The sequence below is a fragment of the Lampetra planeri genome, chromosome 5 (assembly GCF_965212315.1).
Source record: "Lampetra planeri chromosome 5, kcLamPlan1.2.h2, whole genome shotgun sequence".
Classification (NCBI taxonomy): domain Eukaryota; kingdom Metazoa; phylum Chordata; class Hyperoartia; order Petromyzontiformes; family Petromyzontidae; genus Lampetra; species Lampetra planeri.
The window spans coordinates 9,700,452-9,717,715 of record NC_136111.1 but is presented as its reverse complement, the minus strand read 5'-3'; the positions used below and the strand labels follow the sequence as shown (position 1 = coordinate 9,717,715).

The window sequence follows — 17,264 nt, the reverse complement described above, 5'->3', positions numbered from 1 at the left end:
TATCTAACCCCTCCTGAATACATCACACAGACACGCACACATACACACAGTGCACATGTAGCAAACCCCTTCCTGAATACACCACGCACCACCTTTAACTCTAATATTACACTCACCACACACACTCCTACATCACACACACACTCACCACACACACTCCTACATCACACACACACTCACCACACTCACTCCTCCATCTCATACACACACACACCACACACACTCCTACATCACACACACACACACTCACCGCCTCCCACTCCTCCATCACGCACGCACACACACACACCCCACTCCTACATCACACACACACTCACCGCCTCCCACTCCTCCATCACACGCGCAAACACACACACACATACATGACACACACACTCACCACACCCACTCCTACATCACACACACACTCACCACACTCACTCCTCCATCTCACACACACACCACACACACTCCTACATAACACACACACACACTCACCCCCTCCCACTCCTCCATCACACGCCCACTCACACACACACATACATCACACACACACTCACCACACACACTCCTACATCACACACACACACTCACCGCCTCCCACTCCTACATCACACACATACTCGCCACACCACACTCCTACATCACACACACACTCACCACACACACTCCTACATCACACACACACTCACCACACCCACTCCTACATCACACACACACTCACCACACTCACTCCTCCATCTCACACACACACACACTCACCACACACACTCCTGCATCACACACACACTCACCCCCTCCCACTCCTCCATCACACGCGCACGCACACACACACATACATCACACACACACTCGCCACACCACACTCCTACATCACACACACACTCACCACACACACTCCTACATCACACACACACTCACCACACCCACTCCTACATCACACACACACTCACCACACTCACTCGTCCATCTCACACACACACTCACCACACACACTCCTACATCACACACACACTCACCGCCTCCCACTCCTCCATCACACGCGCACACACACACATACATCACACACACACTCACCACACCCACTCCTACATCACACACACACTCACCACACTCACTCCTCCATCTCACACACACACACCACACACACTCCTACATCACGCACGCACGCACACACACACACCCCCTCCCACTCCTTCGTCACACGCGCACACACACACATACATCACACACACTCACCACACACACTCCTACATCACACACACACTCACCCCCTCCCACTCCTCCATCAAACGCGCACGCACACACACACATACATCACACACACACTCGCCACACCACACTCCTACATCACACACACACTCACCGCCTCCCACTCCTCTATCACACACGCACGCACACACACCCCCTCCCACTCCTCCATCACACACGCACGCACACACACATATCACCCCTCCTACACCCTACCCCCCATGCCTGCATCACGCCCCCGCCCTCCCGTGCGCGATCACATAACGCAGCGAGCAGCCACGGGGAGAGTGAGTGCAGTGCACATCTCGCTCGTGTGGCCCGGATCTATGCTGGAGGTTTGCAGCGCCACAAGGAGGAGGAAGCCATATATTGACAGCCAATGCTCCGGCTACCTCCTTATTGCGGTGCTGCTGCTGGTGCTGCTGCTGGGAAGGAAGTCGCCTATCCACCCTGCCAGCCTTCATTCCCCCCTTCGTCCGTACGTCCGTCATTCGTCCCGGATCGCATATTGAACGAGCGGGTCTACTTCTCCGTTTTGCACGCAGGGGCGGGTGCTGGGGCTCGTGGGTGTATTGTTGCCTGAAGAGACGGCACGAGGAAGAGGAGGTGATGCTGCTTCACGCGCGGATCCTCATCTCGGCACCAAACCCGTGAACAACACCTCTTTTAATGCACCCACCCCCCTCTCCTCCACCTCCTCCTCCTTCTCCTCCTTCTCCACGGTACCCCCCCCCCCCAAAACCGCAACCTCAACCCACTGAAGCCCTGCGTGTGAGTGAAGCCATCAACCGCGTTGCACGCTTCGGTGAGTGGAGCGTTTTTCTTTCATTCATTCGCTCACTCCGCGCAGACTCGCTCTCTCTACGGGGGCCGTCGTCGCTCGCGTGCATTGCACCGCGGAAGTGATGACGCTCTGCCCGACGAATGCACATTTTTGTAACTCGCGTAATTACAGAGGCGTCGGCTGCTTGGTCGATCCACTGGCTTTGCGTGTGCGCCAGTATTTCACTGCAGTGACCTCATTGCAACAATAATACGGTACATATATATGTGTGAAATAATCACTTTGTGGATGTATGCCTTTGACACGTGCACACGCACACACGCGCAAATTATTCTTATTCTCGGAAATGCAGTGGGGGAATTTGTATTTTTGTTGCAAAGCAGCCTCGTTTTGCTGCAAATGCGAAAGTGGTTGAGTGCGTCGCGCGCGTGATTTAGGCGACGCATCGAGACAGGTAAGTGCACATTTGTTCGGAGAGCACGCATCGCTAGTTCCCTGCCCAATCCCCGGTGCTAGGTGCTCAGTCCCCGAAGGTGTTTGCCTCAATCCAGCGTCTGCGCCAAAAAAAAAACTAAAGGCAACGCAGGACCCATTCGAGAGTCCGCGCGAAGAGCATTCGTCGCTTAACGTCCACAGCTTGACGCGGTTCGGGGCCATGCGCGAGTCTTCACGATTGCCCATGCCTATGGGTTGTTGGGTTTCCCGTGCGGTTTCTATCTCACTGCCTTCACCGAACCTGAGCGACCAGCGTTGAGCACGTTTGGTCGTCGAATCTCCACCACCCACGACTGGCACGGGCGTGTGGAGGGAGGCCCTCGTCAGGCAGGAGATCGACATCTAGGGCTGTGCATATTGTACATGTACTGTGGGTCCACTAACCGATGATGTTAATGGTGATGTCGACGGTGATAATGATGCGTTTAACAGTGCTGTGGGGGCATTTCCAATTGCGCACTTTCAAGCAAATTTGACAAACGACTGCACCAATGCATGGCAGGCTCGGGGTCACCAGGAAGCACTCGAACGGAGAACGAGTGCGTTAAGAGAGAGGTGGGGGGGACGTGAAGCTTGTCTCCTCATTGATTGAGCTCAGAGTTTTACGCATTTTGGCGACACGTGACGCCCGTCCACGTGTGTGAGAGAGAGAGCGGTGGCGGAGTAGTTAGCACGCTGCGCTACGGACCCGGCGACCCGAGTTCGATTCCCGCTCACGGCCACCAACACCAATGACGATTAATTATCAGAACCGCTCCTGGCCCTAGGTCGACTCAGCCTCAGATGAGTACCTGGTGCGATCTGTAAACATCGCCATTGGGGAGACAAAGGCGGTCGGGCGTAATCCTGGCCACCCACCCCCTCGTGTACCATGCCGGCCTTCATAGGTGCTCGCTAACAGCACTTGCCCCAAAAGTCTGTTAAGGCTATACGGGGGGTGGGGGGGGGCTTAGTCCAGCTTTACCTGCAGCCCCCCGCTGCCCCCCACCTAAGCAGCCCTAATCCCATCATCACCTGGACTCGCGCTATGCGGCAAGGATTGAGTCGTGGAATTACCCTGACACCTACCCATCCCACCATTGTTATACACGCGTCAACACGCGCGTTAACACGCTCGTTAACACGCGCGCACCGCGTGAAAATGATGCGGATGTCCTCAAACAACCTTCGCGGTTCTCTGTTGGAAACCACTTGGGGGGGATGGTGATAATGATGGTGGTGGTGGAAATTCCGGAAAGAGGTGGGGGGTGGGTGGCTCGCTCGGGGGGTTGTGTCGTCTCTGCCACCCCATGCTCGTGGTGACATAGACTGAGTCGCTGGGGCTGCTTGCACCTCCATTGTTACATAATGAGAGATGAGGAGCATGAATAGGTGCGTGTGGGGGGGGGTCAATGAGCGACCACCGCTAATGTGGAGGTCTCAGCATTGGTTAAAGCCCAATTGATGGGATAAAAAACACACAATTTCACCGTGTAGTATATAATGTATATATGAGTTCATGTAATGTTTTATGTGTTCATTATAATCGTGAATACATATATTGTACTGTATAGGTTTATTATTACATGGATTATTGCAATGCGTTTTTAATACAACGCGGGTTGCATTCTTTCATAAAAATAATTTTGGTGTTTGCTACTGTTATGTTCCGTAGTATATGCTGTAAACGCACTGTAAAATTATATTTTTAGGTTTTGACAAATTGGTGCAAACGCTATATGTTTATTTGAGTTAAAGATTGTTGGTATTCATATACAGAGCATTGCAGGGTTGCGTTTCTGTCGTTTTTGTAATTTAGATAATATGCGAATAGGTTTATGCTTTTTTAATGTTTAAAGTTTCATACAGTAGTTGATTTTTTTGGTTGGTCCACTGGATGATCTTGTCAAGTTCGTGCCGTTAAGACCCTCCAGCACCCGACAGCCGAATAAATTAGAGTGTCACGTCGTGTGCAAGCGTCCAACGGGTCAATGATTGTCTCGGCTCAATCATCGGAAAGTAAAAAAAAACTATTTTCACAGCTTAGTTTATCTCAATTAGATTCGTGAGATTTTGCATGAGGCTATGTCGAGCATCATCAGGACATGATCCAGGAAATCAGAATGAAAATCCATAAAATATTTCCGGAAAAAAACCCTGTTTATTCGCACAGAAAACAATACTTTAATAAAAATTGTGTTTAGTTCAATGCATTATTAAAATGCACGTTATTTTATACAATATTTAAAACTATGGTCAATTTAAATTATTAGAATTTTTAAAAAAAACGAGAGGCCATAATGTCCCCCCCACCCCGACTGGCCGAGGAGGAGGCCCTCATCCAGCAGTGTAGTAATAAAAGGGCTGCGACATTGTCCGTTTCGAAGAACCCTGACGATCGTATGAAGAGCACCACATAGGGTTGCTAACTTGCCAAGGTAGCTATCGAGTGTGCAGGCGGTCCAACGGCACCGCGGCTCAAGGGCAAATAATTAGCGGCGGGGGGGGGGGAATGTAATTCCCTTGCACCAGGGCCGAACCCATGCAAGCGACGCGACTGTTACAATCATACGTCTAAAGTACGGGCAGTACCTGTTTGACTCTTTGCGTGCATCGGTTAGCCAGCGCCCTGGACTATGAACCAAAGCTGGAACCAGGGTTCGAATCTCGGCTACGACTAACATCAGTGGCGAGTGACGTCCGAGCTCTCCACCCACTCATTCATTCACCATCCCACATTGACCACCAAAGTCAAACATGGTCAAACAACCACCATGGCCACAAGGCATGGGATGAGACCTTGATCCAAGCAGTGGATTGACAAACAGAAGCCATTGTCCCAAACGCATTCTCCGGATGATAAGACGCTCCAGGGAGTAAAGACGCACCCCAAACATTGTGTCCGATGTCAATGAAATCTATTGAAATCCGGTCACACCACACACGCACAGATACATACACACCTATCGTATTATAAGACCCCGCCCCCCCCGCCAACCTTCACCCCCACCCCCAACGTTCGCTTTAAAAAGAAGGGAAAGTGCGTCTCATAATCCGAAGCACTCGTTATGTTGCAGGGGGATAAATATCTCTGAAGTACGTGGGTGACCTTTGCCCGTATTATGACCAATTCAAGGGTGACAGCCCACAGTGAAAATTCACCGGCGGCGAGGGCCAATAGAGAAACATCTGTGCAGGGATGAGTCACCATTGTCTGTCCCCCACTGCAGGTCAAAGGGTTGAGAACCGCTTCCATAATAATTATTATAGCTAAAGAAACTAAACAGACTGACGGAAATGTCATCAGTCTCCCGAGGCCACCGGGTATTTTAATCCTTTTGTGAGGCCGCGTGTGCGTGCGTGGGTCTGGGTGCCTGTGGTGGTGTGTGTGTGCTCGCTAACGTCACCTCGCTGTTAACTACCTCGCCTGATATACAGGAGGCCGTCGGTTCGATCCCGACTCTACCGCATGTATATTTGAAGTGTGCCTGTTCTCCCCATGGTCGCGTGGATCTTTCTCCGAATCCTCCGGGTTTTTCCTCCACATTTAAAAACATACGTTTATTTTTTTGGCTGCTACAACTTTCCACACACGCCAATTAGCCGAGCTATTGATTGTGCCCAGGTCGCTTCTGAAAAAGAGCTACGTAGCTCAGTGGACCTTACCTGGTAAAATAAAACATCGTTTAGCTTAGTTTAGCCCTTGCCCCAACATTCTGTTAAGGCTATGTGGAGGATCTGTGTCTTTGCTTTTTTTGTGTGCAGTCTTGGGCCTCTCCTAGGTCGACTCATCCTCGAAATGAGTACCTGGTACGATGTGTAATCATCACCATGGGGGAGACAAAGGCAGCCGGGCGTGGTGCTGGCCACCCACCCCCTCGTGTGCCATGCCCGCTTAAATAGGTGCTCGCTAAAAGCACTTGCCCCAACAGCCTGTTAAGGCTATACGGGGGATCTTTCTCTTTGTTGTGTGTGTGTGCGCGCGCGCGCGCGCGCGTCGACACCGGTGTGATCGGCTCTGCGGCTGGAAATGAATGAGCTACAAAAATAGCAACACTTGAAACGAGTGAAAAAAAGCGCTGAGCGGGTTTTGTCTGTGTGTATGTGCGGAGATATCTTGTTTGTAAATGCTAATAGCACCTGAGTCCATCCTCGGAGGAATAGTAATTAGGTTGGGGTGGCGCTGAAATGCAGATCGCGTTCCCATTGATGCTGCAGTGCTCCCATTCAGTCGTTTTGTCGTGTGGGACGAAAGTAGTCAATCATTGGCTAATGATGCGACGAGGTGTGCGTGTGTGTGTTTTTTACGAGAAGATGTGCATCCGGGAATAAATAAATAAAGAACTGCGCTCACGACACAGGCGAGAATAAATGGAGACAAAAATGACACGGGACAATAATACAAACAATAATGAGCACGAAGCCATCACGATGGTTGCGACAGTCCCTGTTTGATAGCCTTTCGAGCCATTATCTCTCACTCATAATTAAGAAAAGGAAATGAAACTGGGTTTCCAGTCAATCTAATCGGCGCTACCATGGAGGCTGCCTGTTTTACACAATCTTGCTGCTTTTGCTACCTTTTGTAACCAACGGCAATGCTTACGTTTTCTCCCCACAGTGTTTAAAAGTACCTTTCATTCGGCGCTGCCACTTTCCAAGGCCAGAATTGCCAATTTGTAATATTTGTTAATCCACTGCTAGATGAAAGCCTCCCAACGTGCCAGCTCTAAATCAAAGCAGGATCGTAGCTTAATGTGCTAACCAATGCGACACTGCTCCCCCACAATCATCAAATTGCTATTCGCAAAATCTAAATTATTTCTTTTTCAAGCTCAAATAAGCCACACGTTACGTCACAGTGTCTTCCTAAATACGAAGGTGCTACAACAAGTTCTGACCCATTACTATACTTACACAAAGTACATACACAAGTGCTAACCAGGTTATTTTTCAACATAGCCACCCTCAACATGGTCGCAATCGATTTGTCAAATCGCTCGCAAAGCTTTCAGATTTCCTCCAGAGACGACTTCTCTCTACCCCAATCAGGTTCCCTTCCTTCAGCTCCTCGGTATTCTCAAAACATTCTCCACACAGATCCTCAGTCTTTTAGGAAAACACGGCAGAGCTGCTGGGTGACCGGTCCGGAGGAGAGGCAAGATATGCCAGAGCTTCTCAAAGTGGCCTTCACCATTGGAACCTCATTTGCCAGTAAAAATATAATAATTGTTTTTTTACCCTTCTATCTGGCAACAAAACTGACACCTTTTTTACAAGGAGTCATGTTTGCATAGACCACAATACCTGCAGTCATAATGCAAACAAAAACACATAACTCTGATAATGTGCACTGTCCTTGAAGTTGATTGGTCCACACCTGAGACAGCTTTCCTTAGAGCCTAGTCTCACATGGGTTGGACCAGATGACGCCGAAAGTTATGTTTTTTGTTTGCATTATGACTGCAGGTATTGTGGTCTATGCAAACATGACTCCTTGTAAAAAGGTGTCAGTTTTGTTGCCAGATAGAAGGGTAAAAAAACAATTATCAAAGTGGCATTCCTCGCCTGAATGGGCCTCTCATCATGACGGTGGTGACTGCACGCCTGTAATCCAGCACTGTGGAGGCGAGGTTTGTTGTAAAATTCCCCTCCCGTGGGCGTCAAGGTACCTTGCCCTGGTTTGTCAGGAGCAGGCAGTGAAGCAAGTGGACTAATTGCCATCCGTTTTCATCTGTACATAGGTTTAGTGTTGCCCCCGCACGTGGGCTTTCTTCTCCGGGGGCTCTGGTTTCCTCGCACACTTATAAACACTCGTCATTAATTGGCTGAAAATAACTTAAAATAAAAACCCAATGCAGGACCCTCCTGAAAATATCCTACGACCCGGTGTGGTTTTTCCTGGATAATTAAGTAACATCTTTCCAAGGGGCTTTCTTTGATTCACTCGAGCAGTCAGTGGAGCAAATCGGCATAATATTGACCTGTGGTTGTCTCCTTGTTAGGCATGAAATGTCAATCACCACCAAACAATTGTGCACATGATCTTGCCTGCAGAGCACTCTGGCTTGAGTGTCTTGGGTGATTTGAGAATTCGGGTGCTTCTACCGCATATACTGCTGTTTGAACTCGAGGGTCAGAATGGTAAAATCCAGGTATCATCACTGGGAATTAATCACCTAATAAACGTTGGCAATCTGGGGACCCAAATAATCGCGCAGAATATCTTTACCGACCCCAACACGAATGCCTCCCGGTAACACCGCTGTCTTCCAAAACCACGTGTCGCAAAACCTGGATGTCAGTCTCAATTATCGGAGTTGAAAGCCTCCCTGACCTGGGGTCATCTTCAAGAGTCTTTCTGCCACGACTATCGCACGCAGTGGTGCATCGCCACTTTATGCTTTCAGCGAGCATCTTCCATCCGTTTCTTGCGATTCACTGTTCTGTAGCGCACACTTCCCCTTGACAGTGCGAGACTGGTACGTGCAGCAGATGACGCTTAACTGAGAAACAGAGCAATCTGGAACATCTTGTCCAGGCTCTTTGATTGAGAACACGCAGTGTGGACCATCAGTAGCTACGACATTCATGGCCTCCGGTATCTCCTTCTATGTTAAGCTCAGAATTTGTTTTACCCCTCTCGTAGCATTTCACTCTAAAAACTGACAAAATCTGACCTCCCCAACCCCCACTGCTAATTACCATACATATAGTGCAGCTCTCATCATCTCCTTCATCAGCCATGAACTATCACCTGTTGGGTGAAGGCCTCTCAGAGTCATCAGCACCCCTCACGGTCATAAAGATGCAATTACCTGGCGCCTGCACACGAGCTCATGTTATTGCTGCATGTCCTCAGTCGACATCCTCTTGGCCGTATTCTCCTTATTCAAAACAATTACACCAGGTGTGGTCCACTGAGCCAGAAATATATTTTTCAGAAGCGACCTGTCCACAAATGATAGCTCAAAGAAGTGGCTTATCATGTGTAAATGTATAGCTGCCACTCCATTGTTTGTTTTGAAAATCAAGCCCCCATTCCTCGTGGTGTCTCGACCTTGCTTGTATTCTTTGATCCACGTGTTCCACGTTCCGTCGCTCTTTGTGCATCAGCCATGTTCCGTTTCTCTGTGTACAGCAAATCGCCTACACCTCTCCAAGCTTCGTTGCTCGATTTTCATCCTTTGTTACATTTTATTTAATCAATTTTCTAATTTTGATTCATATTACACAGCAGGTAACATACGCTGATTGTAAACATTATACCTGGCGTGGTTGTTGAAGGTGGACCGGAATCCAAATGATGGATGAAATAAATAGATGCGGCCGAGAGTAGGTCAGGGTCTTTTTGGAAAACTGAACATAGGAACGAAAAGTAACGAATGTGACCGAAGAACACAAACACGAGCGTGCTGATTTAAATGTTGCAATTTGTGGTAAACAAGGCCCCTAGTTCTAAAAGAGGCAGTATAAAATACCATTGCGATGATCACACCGACCAAAATGCTTCCGTGATGAAACCCAACGGAACTCTGAGTAAGAAAACATGGTATCGGCACCACGCAATTCCACACAGTCGTCCTTTGTACTGAGTCAGATTTTCCACATTTTCTTTCCGTGACTTAACGTCGTGTTGGTCAACACTCGGGCCATTTTATTGGAAACTTAGAGGCCACCGATGAAGCGTTTTTGCTTTTAAAGGGAACTGCTTCTGTGGCTGCCCCGTCGAAGAAAAGGTTTTAATTCGGCCGAACGGCCAACATGGTTTAAACGGTTTTGTGTGTTTTTCTCCGCTCACAATTGCCAGGGGTCGGGCAACCAGAATAACAAGAGCCATTTTTTTCGAATTCAGTAACAACAACAAAAAAACAACTCTAAATCGAGAGCCGCAATGCACGTGAATACGGGACGATTGTGCTTAATAAATTAACGTCACGAAGCAGTCCTTAGAGAGCCGTGGGTTGCCAATCCCTGGCCACGTATACCGCTTGCGCGCCAACCGCATTTAATTTACCCAACAAGTGCAGTTGTTTGCCATCTGTGAGCCTGTTGTTGCATTCCACAAGCAAATACCACCCGATTATAATTATCCGTCTATTTGACCATAGAATATGTATGCTTGACTCATCTTAATTCTCTCCGGGTCATCCGGTTTTTTCCCTCCATGTTTAGATTCAACATGCGTTTAGAGTATTTGGCTTCTTTAAATTTCCACACGATAAGCCACTTCGTTGAGCTATCATATGTGGCCAGGTCGCTTCTGAAAAAGCTCAGTGGGTTTTACCTGGTATAATTAAATAGTAATTCTAAGCTAATTTGTGCCACGTTTTGTAACCGCAGCAACAACAGCATAATAATTATAACATGTGACATATTCTTTGGTCTTTCGGTAAAGTCACGAAAGCTTTAAGTCAAACATTTCGACGTAGATTCAAAGAAAATAACAAAAAAATAAACAACATGTGGCACTTAGATACTCGGGAAAGTAAAGCTTTGGACTTAAACAATTCAAGTAAATCTGTCTATCCTAAACAAATGTAGACTTTACATCCCTGCCTTCGGGGAGAGAAGGGTGTGATACTCGCAGAACAACGTTGGTAGTACGTGTTCCACCCAGGGAAATACTGCACCACTACCTCGTCAGAGAAAGGGCCACTATGGTGATACAGCTGTGCAGCCATTTGATGATTCCACATTCACCGATTTGCTACAAGCACTCTCAACGGTGATCTGTTGTCTCTCTTTCGCTGTTATTCTGCTACTATCACACTCGTTGATCTCCCTCGGTAATGAAATTATTTCCAGCAATATAATACATGAATAGACAATACGCCTCCTGTCCATACCTGCCTTTCCACATGAAAATAAATACTTTTTTTAACAACCCATCGGCCGCACAGCCTTCTGGGAGTGCATCATTTCTGAAGCACACTCCAAACTGGTTAAAAAATGAGGTATCTCATTCGCAGAGTAAGGCTCGCTTGAAACAATACTGCTGAAATGAAGTCTAGGATGCGGCCTGCTTCTGTGCTCGGTTGCTTTTAATACTCACTGTGCACAGCACCTTTGCTTCAACATCGTCCATAATCAATACAAATGAGCACGTGACCAAATCACCCCAGAATGTGCACAATCTCATTAGATCTCTGAAACCAAGCAGAGCTGAGCCTGGAGAGTGTTTGGATGAAGCGACCAAAATGCATGCCATGTTGTCGTCGGCTGCTGCGGAGCTACGTGATGGACAGAAGGCAGTTCAGAAAAAATGTAATGTTGTACCCAGATAATATGCTCCCACACCTCGACTCCCCACCTTCAAAAACCCACACTGACCAGCATGGGCAAGGATGGTTAAATGACCCCCATGACCCACACGGCACGGAGAGGCCTCCATCAAGTAGTGGATTGGCAAAAGCGCTGTACATACATTATTCATTTATGTATCCTTTCAAGGACCCAGTATTGATGACTGCAGGTCACTGAAAATAGGGGATCTATGAACCCCTGTTTGAGACCTCCCTCCCATCGCCCCCCTGTGATGTATCAGGCTACAAGTGTAGAAAACTGACATTTGTTGTCATGTTAATAGGAGCGGAGCCACGTTTTTCCCGTCGCTTATTTTCGACAGTGTGGGCGGAGACATATTGCGCTGCTGAAGGCTGTGTTTTATTGTTGTATGGTCGTTCCAATGTTTTTCATAATTAAAGTGTTTCACTGTTACGAGATCGTCATCCTCAGTGTGATCGTCTTAGTGAGGTGCTGAATAAGGAGACACACTGCACACGTTTCTCACAATGTTGCTGCTGCAGGTTATGTCCTGTTTTCTGTCTACCACTGTTCGAGGGAGCTTCCCTTTTGATGCAGATAAGGTGGATGATAAGCAGCGTATGGGGGGGGGGGTCACGTTAGCTTGCCTATTGTGTTCCGTACAGGTGCAATGGCGTGATTTTATAAACAACTCTTCCGTCGGCTGTGCCTCCAGCTCCATTCGTATCGATGCGATTAGGTCGGGTTTCAAAGGAATGATCGCCCAAACTGATCCGCTTGCCAGCAGCCGATGGCTCAGATGTTGTGTGGCGTGTGTGATAGCGTGGTCGTCGTAAGTGACCGTGATCCTATTTTCAACGAACGTCCATGCTGATCTGAATCACCATTGCTGCACTCGACAAAACGATCTTTCGATGTAATATTCCACCTAGCACCTCATCTATTTTTTTTTACCCCAATCGTATCCCGATTGCACTATTGGCGTCACGTCATTAGACAAAGTGGGAGGGGGGGGCAGCACTTTCCCACCCGCCATTCCAACAAGAGTAATGTTTGTCGCATGACAGTTAAACTCAGATGTTTAATACGCAGAGCTGGAATTTTGCCAAAATGTAGTGCGCAACCAAATTGAATGCGGTTTTTTTTGTGTGTGGGCAGTCGTTGGTGACTGGGTTGAGACCATCGAACCCAGGATTTCAGTGGTCCAAGCTCAATGCTCTGACCTGTGAGCCACCTGGCCAGCTGTCTGATGTGAATACTAAACTAAAAAAAATATTTCACCAGGTAAGGCCCACTGAGCTACATAGCTTTTTTTCAGAAGTGACCTGCCCACAAAACCATAGCCCAACGAAGTGGCTCATTACGTGGACATTTCTAGCAGCCAAATACTCTAAACGCATGTTTTTTTCGTACGTGGATAGAAAAACGGGAGCACCCAGAGACAACATCCACACGACCACAGGGAGAGAGACACCGCAAACTCCAAATGTACAGGCGTTAGAGTCGAAAACGAACCCACGCTCCTCCTGTATACCCCGCGAGGTAGTTAACATCTCACCATTGTCTGGAGGTTTCCCCAGACTTTCCAAGGTGTCCCCTGAGCACGATACAAACTTACCTCTCTCCGTCGGTCGAAGAGACTCTCTTTCCAGCATGCTCTACTCCAAAACTTTAACATAATAGCCAGGAAGATTATTCTGGTTAACTGGAAACAGTGGCATAATACCCTCCTAGCTGAGGCAGGCTTGGAGCACTTAAGCCATAAGCTTACAGGGACGGAATGGGAGTTCGAGGCCAGGTAGTCCTACAGAGCAGGTCGGGAGATAGGGATGAGAAAACGAGGGGGCTAAGAGCCCATCGGTGTTCGAGCGAGAGCAGAATTCAGAGCGATGGATGGCCGGCTCGTAAGTCCTTTAGCCCCACGTAGGTTAATTAGATTTTTGAGGGTTTTTCTGTGTTCCCCCTTCTCCCCCCCCCCCCCCTTTTTAAATCCTTTAAATTAAGTTCACTTGCGCGCTTGCTTGCTTGCTTACGACCGTGCAAATCTTTCGGTCGTTTTTTAACCCACTTCCCGTGATCCAATCGAGCTGACATTTTGCACGCAGACTCGTTGTGCGTGAAAATGAATGTTCGTGAAAAGTTTTTCCCAAAATTTTACACTTTTAGGACAAAAATATTATATTTAATTACCAATTGCTTAATGGTGCCATGCAATCATCTGACCCATAGGTGGCAGCCATCTCAAGCCAGAGGACGAGAGGACTCTAGCCGCCACGCATATAAAGGATTTATAGTGAAAAACTTTGTTTTTACGGGTTATACTTGTTCCCTTCCCGCCACCCCACCCCAACCATCACCAGTTTTTCCTTAACATGATGGTTATCCTTTTCCTCCTCCCCCTCCCCGTTTCCCCTCCCCATTTCAATATTCATCTCCCCCCCCCCTTACACGAAGTTCCCCGCGCGGTTGGGGGGGCAGCGGGGTGCCTACTTTGCCTTCCGCGTGGTTCCTTTGCGCCCAAATAAGATGTTTTTTCGCATCCTGTTACTGAAACTGTTTCGGCGTGGTACGTCGGGCCCGCATTTTATTGGAATAAATTCGTTTTTTTTCATATATATGTCTCGCCACTGTCGATACCGTGTTACGTATTTGAGAAAGATGAGGCTAGTCTGTGTCTGTGCTCTGTTGGTGTAGTTACTGGCCTCCGATATGTCCTGTCAATCAAAAGGCCAATTAAATGTAACACTGGGCCGAAACAAAACGACTGCTCGACTGCACGCGCTGTGAGAGAGCAAAGACCAGCAGCTAAGACCAGCGCCAGTCTCAAAACGCAAACAGCTTTCATACGAGCGGTGTGTGCACTCCGGTGTTTGTAAGACACACTGTGGTTCGTGCCGGGCACTGTAATCCTCATCCGTATAAATGTTGCTGTTTAAAAAAAAAAACGCATATAGTAAATGAAGTACATTTACCGCCGAAACCCAAACGCGTTTCACCAGCTGAAGCCAGCAATAATTCTACCAGCTACGTTCAAACACATTTTACCAGATAAACAAACATTATTGACCATCTAAAACCAAAAGAATGCAACCAGATAAGCCAGGACACGTTTTTTTTTATCATCGAACACTCACGGAATGTATCGCCATTTCATTTATTTTTTCCGGGCCGCTACATTCATTCTCCCGGTCTTCCCTGCCCTCCCTCAAGACGACATCTCTCGACGCGCTCTCTCTCTCTCAGCTCTCTCTATCACAGCCGTCAGCTGCTCCCCTCCTCACTCGAGCCTCCTTGTCAGCTGCTCTCCACAACACCGAGTGGTGAGCCCACCAGAGGGCGTCACCGCGAGACCACGGCTGCTTGCCCTTGCTCGTGACCGGGCGAGGCGGCTGTGCACGTTTCACATGGGGGGTAGGGGGGGGGGATTGTCCCTTAACGCATTGCGGATTATTATCGTTTATTTGCGATGGAGGGCACTTGCGATAGAGGTGTAAAATTACGTATTGTTTCATATTAAAGGCGTTATCAATCCACTCCTGGATGATGGCCTGCCCAAGCCGTCGCTCTATCTCATGCTCCTTACGACGCAATAATCCACCGAGCGTCTGCGCGCGAGCTGATTTCATCACTCCATCTCCCACCGTGTTGGACGGCCTCGGGCGAATTCCCTTGGCCGGCTTTCCAGCAAAACGTGTGCTGCCCGATCCCACTTACTTTTCGTAGCAGTTCGAATGATCTCTTAAACCTGTGTTGCGTTTTTTCTCTAATCCACATGTTTTACGGTGCGTATCAGTTTTTTGTTTCATGTTTTCTCTCGTCAACGTCCCAAGTGTCTGAACCGTACCCTCGTTAGTAGCGGTTCGTGCGCATTCATCAAAACGCACGTTTTGGCCAAGCGTTACGGACTCCATGCATGCGCGTGGTTTTTCTTCCTTGTTTTTTTTACAAAAATCCACTCCGAAACAATCGGGTAGCTGCGAGTATGTGTTGTCGCGCGCGTAGAGAAGCGAGTGAACGCGACAGGCAACGCATTCCCTCCACTCACCCACCCACCCTCCTCTGTCGCTAACGGGGGGGGGGCACTCGAGATTGTGGACGTAACGTGAGCACGAGAAGCAAGGTTTAGTGGACGGAGCGGGTAGAGTGCCGCCCTTCCCAGAGGGGCCCCTCTCGTGTCGTGACTGCATCCCCTCCCCCTCCCGCCGTGGAAACCGGGGTAACGTCAGGCTATCGACCTTCTCGCTCACTGTCTTGCCGGCAGTGAAAGTGAGCGCAAGCGGACGCGCGAGTTGAGAATGTTTCGCGGCAGCCACGATATCTGGTGCTGGGGTTTTCTCTGTAATGGCCCTTAGCCGTGTATGTCACCAACACTGTATCAAAAGGGAAATGTACAACGGGAGACGTTTCGGGCAATGGCCCTTTATTGCAAATAAGAAGGGAACATTGCCTGAAATGCCACCGAATTTATGAAAAGAGAAATTCTGATTTCCAGAAAGCAGGCAATCGGAGCCGTTAGATATATATTCACGTCTGCTTTGAATGCCCATCTCTTTAAACCGAGCCTTCCCTCTTTTGTTTGGTCGGTTGCCCTGTCTCTGGTTTTGTTTCCTGCTTTTCATGCATTGCGAATTGAGATCCTAGGATGGAATGCGCATGAATACATTTGAATTATTATTCATTATTGCCAGAGTGGTGACTTTTTGTCGTGGCGAATTGTGCTCGTGCGCCACTGCCAATGCAGCAGCTGCAGCAGAAGCATCGCCAAATAATTTGTAGTTGGATACGACTGACGCAGCATGGGCAAGCTAACATACAGCGGGTTTTTTTAAGCAAAGGGCTGTGTTGTCATTGTATCTTTGGGAAAGAGAAATATGCAATGCATCTGCTTAACCTATATCCTAGTTAAATATGCGAATTAGTTACATTGTACGTGTATTATACATAATGTATGACGGTTTTTTGTAGACTATGCTTGTGGTGTTCGTGACACGATGTCTTTAAACATTAGCGGGTTTTCAATTTCATCACCATTAGACAATGGTACCGATTAATCCGGTGACACGGCCCTATTAAAATCTGATTCCAAAATAGTATTCCTGTTGCGTGTGGCTGTTGCATAAGGGACGATTATAAATCAGAATGTAAGTTATGCAGCCTCGATGCAGCTTCTGGTGACAATAATACCGAATGGTTATTTATTTATTAGCGTCTACTTGCAATTCTAGATTTGAAGCTTTCGTGACTGCAAGGATTCATACTCTTGAGTTTTTTCGGTAAAGTCACGTAGGTAAAAAATAAAATTAAAATTAATAAAAGTAATAATAGAAATAAAATAAAATAATAAATCACGACGTTTCGGAGGCAACACAAGTCTCCGTCATCAGGTGGGACCGTCACAGCTAGATTCACTGTATCAAGTGAGGCAAAAAAAGTCCAAGATACAAGAAACGTCGTGATTTATTATTTTATTTTATTTATATTATTACTTCTATTAATTTGTATTTTATTT

At 47.8% G+C, this 17,264-nt stretch overlaps 1 protein-coding gene across 1 annotated transcript in view; it reads left to right on the top strand.

Annotated features, from left to right (window-relative positions):
* Window positions 1-1,515: 1,515 nt before the first annotated feature.
* LOC144718824 (transcription factor HIVEP3-like) overlaps window positions 1,516-17,264 on the top strand; it is a 123,882-nt gene continuing 108,133 nt past the window's right edge. The window contains exon 1 of the mRNA XM_078594380.1: window positions 1,516-2,035. The gene's annotated coding sequence lies outside the window, so the exon portion shown is untranslated. The remainder of the gene's footprint in view (window positions 2,036-17,264) is intronic.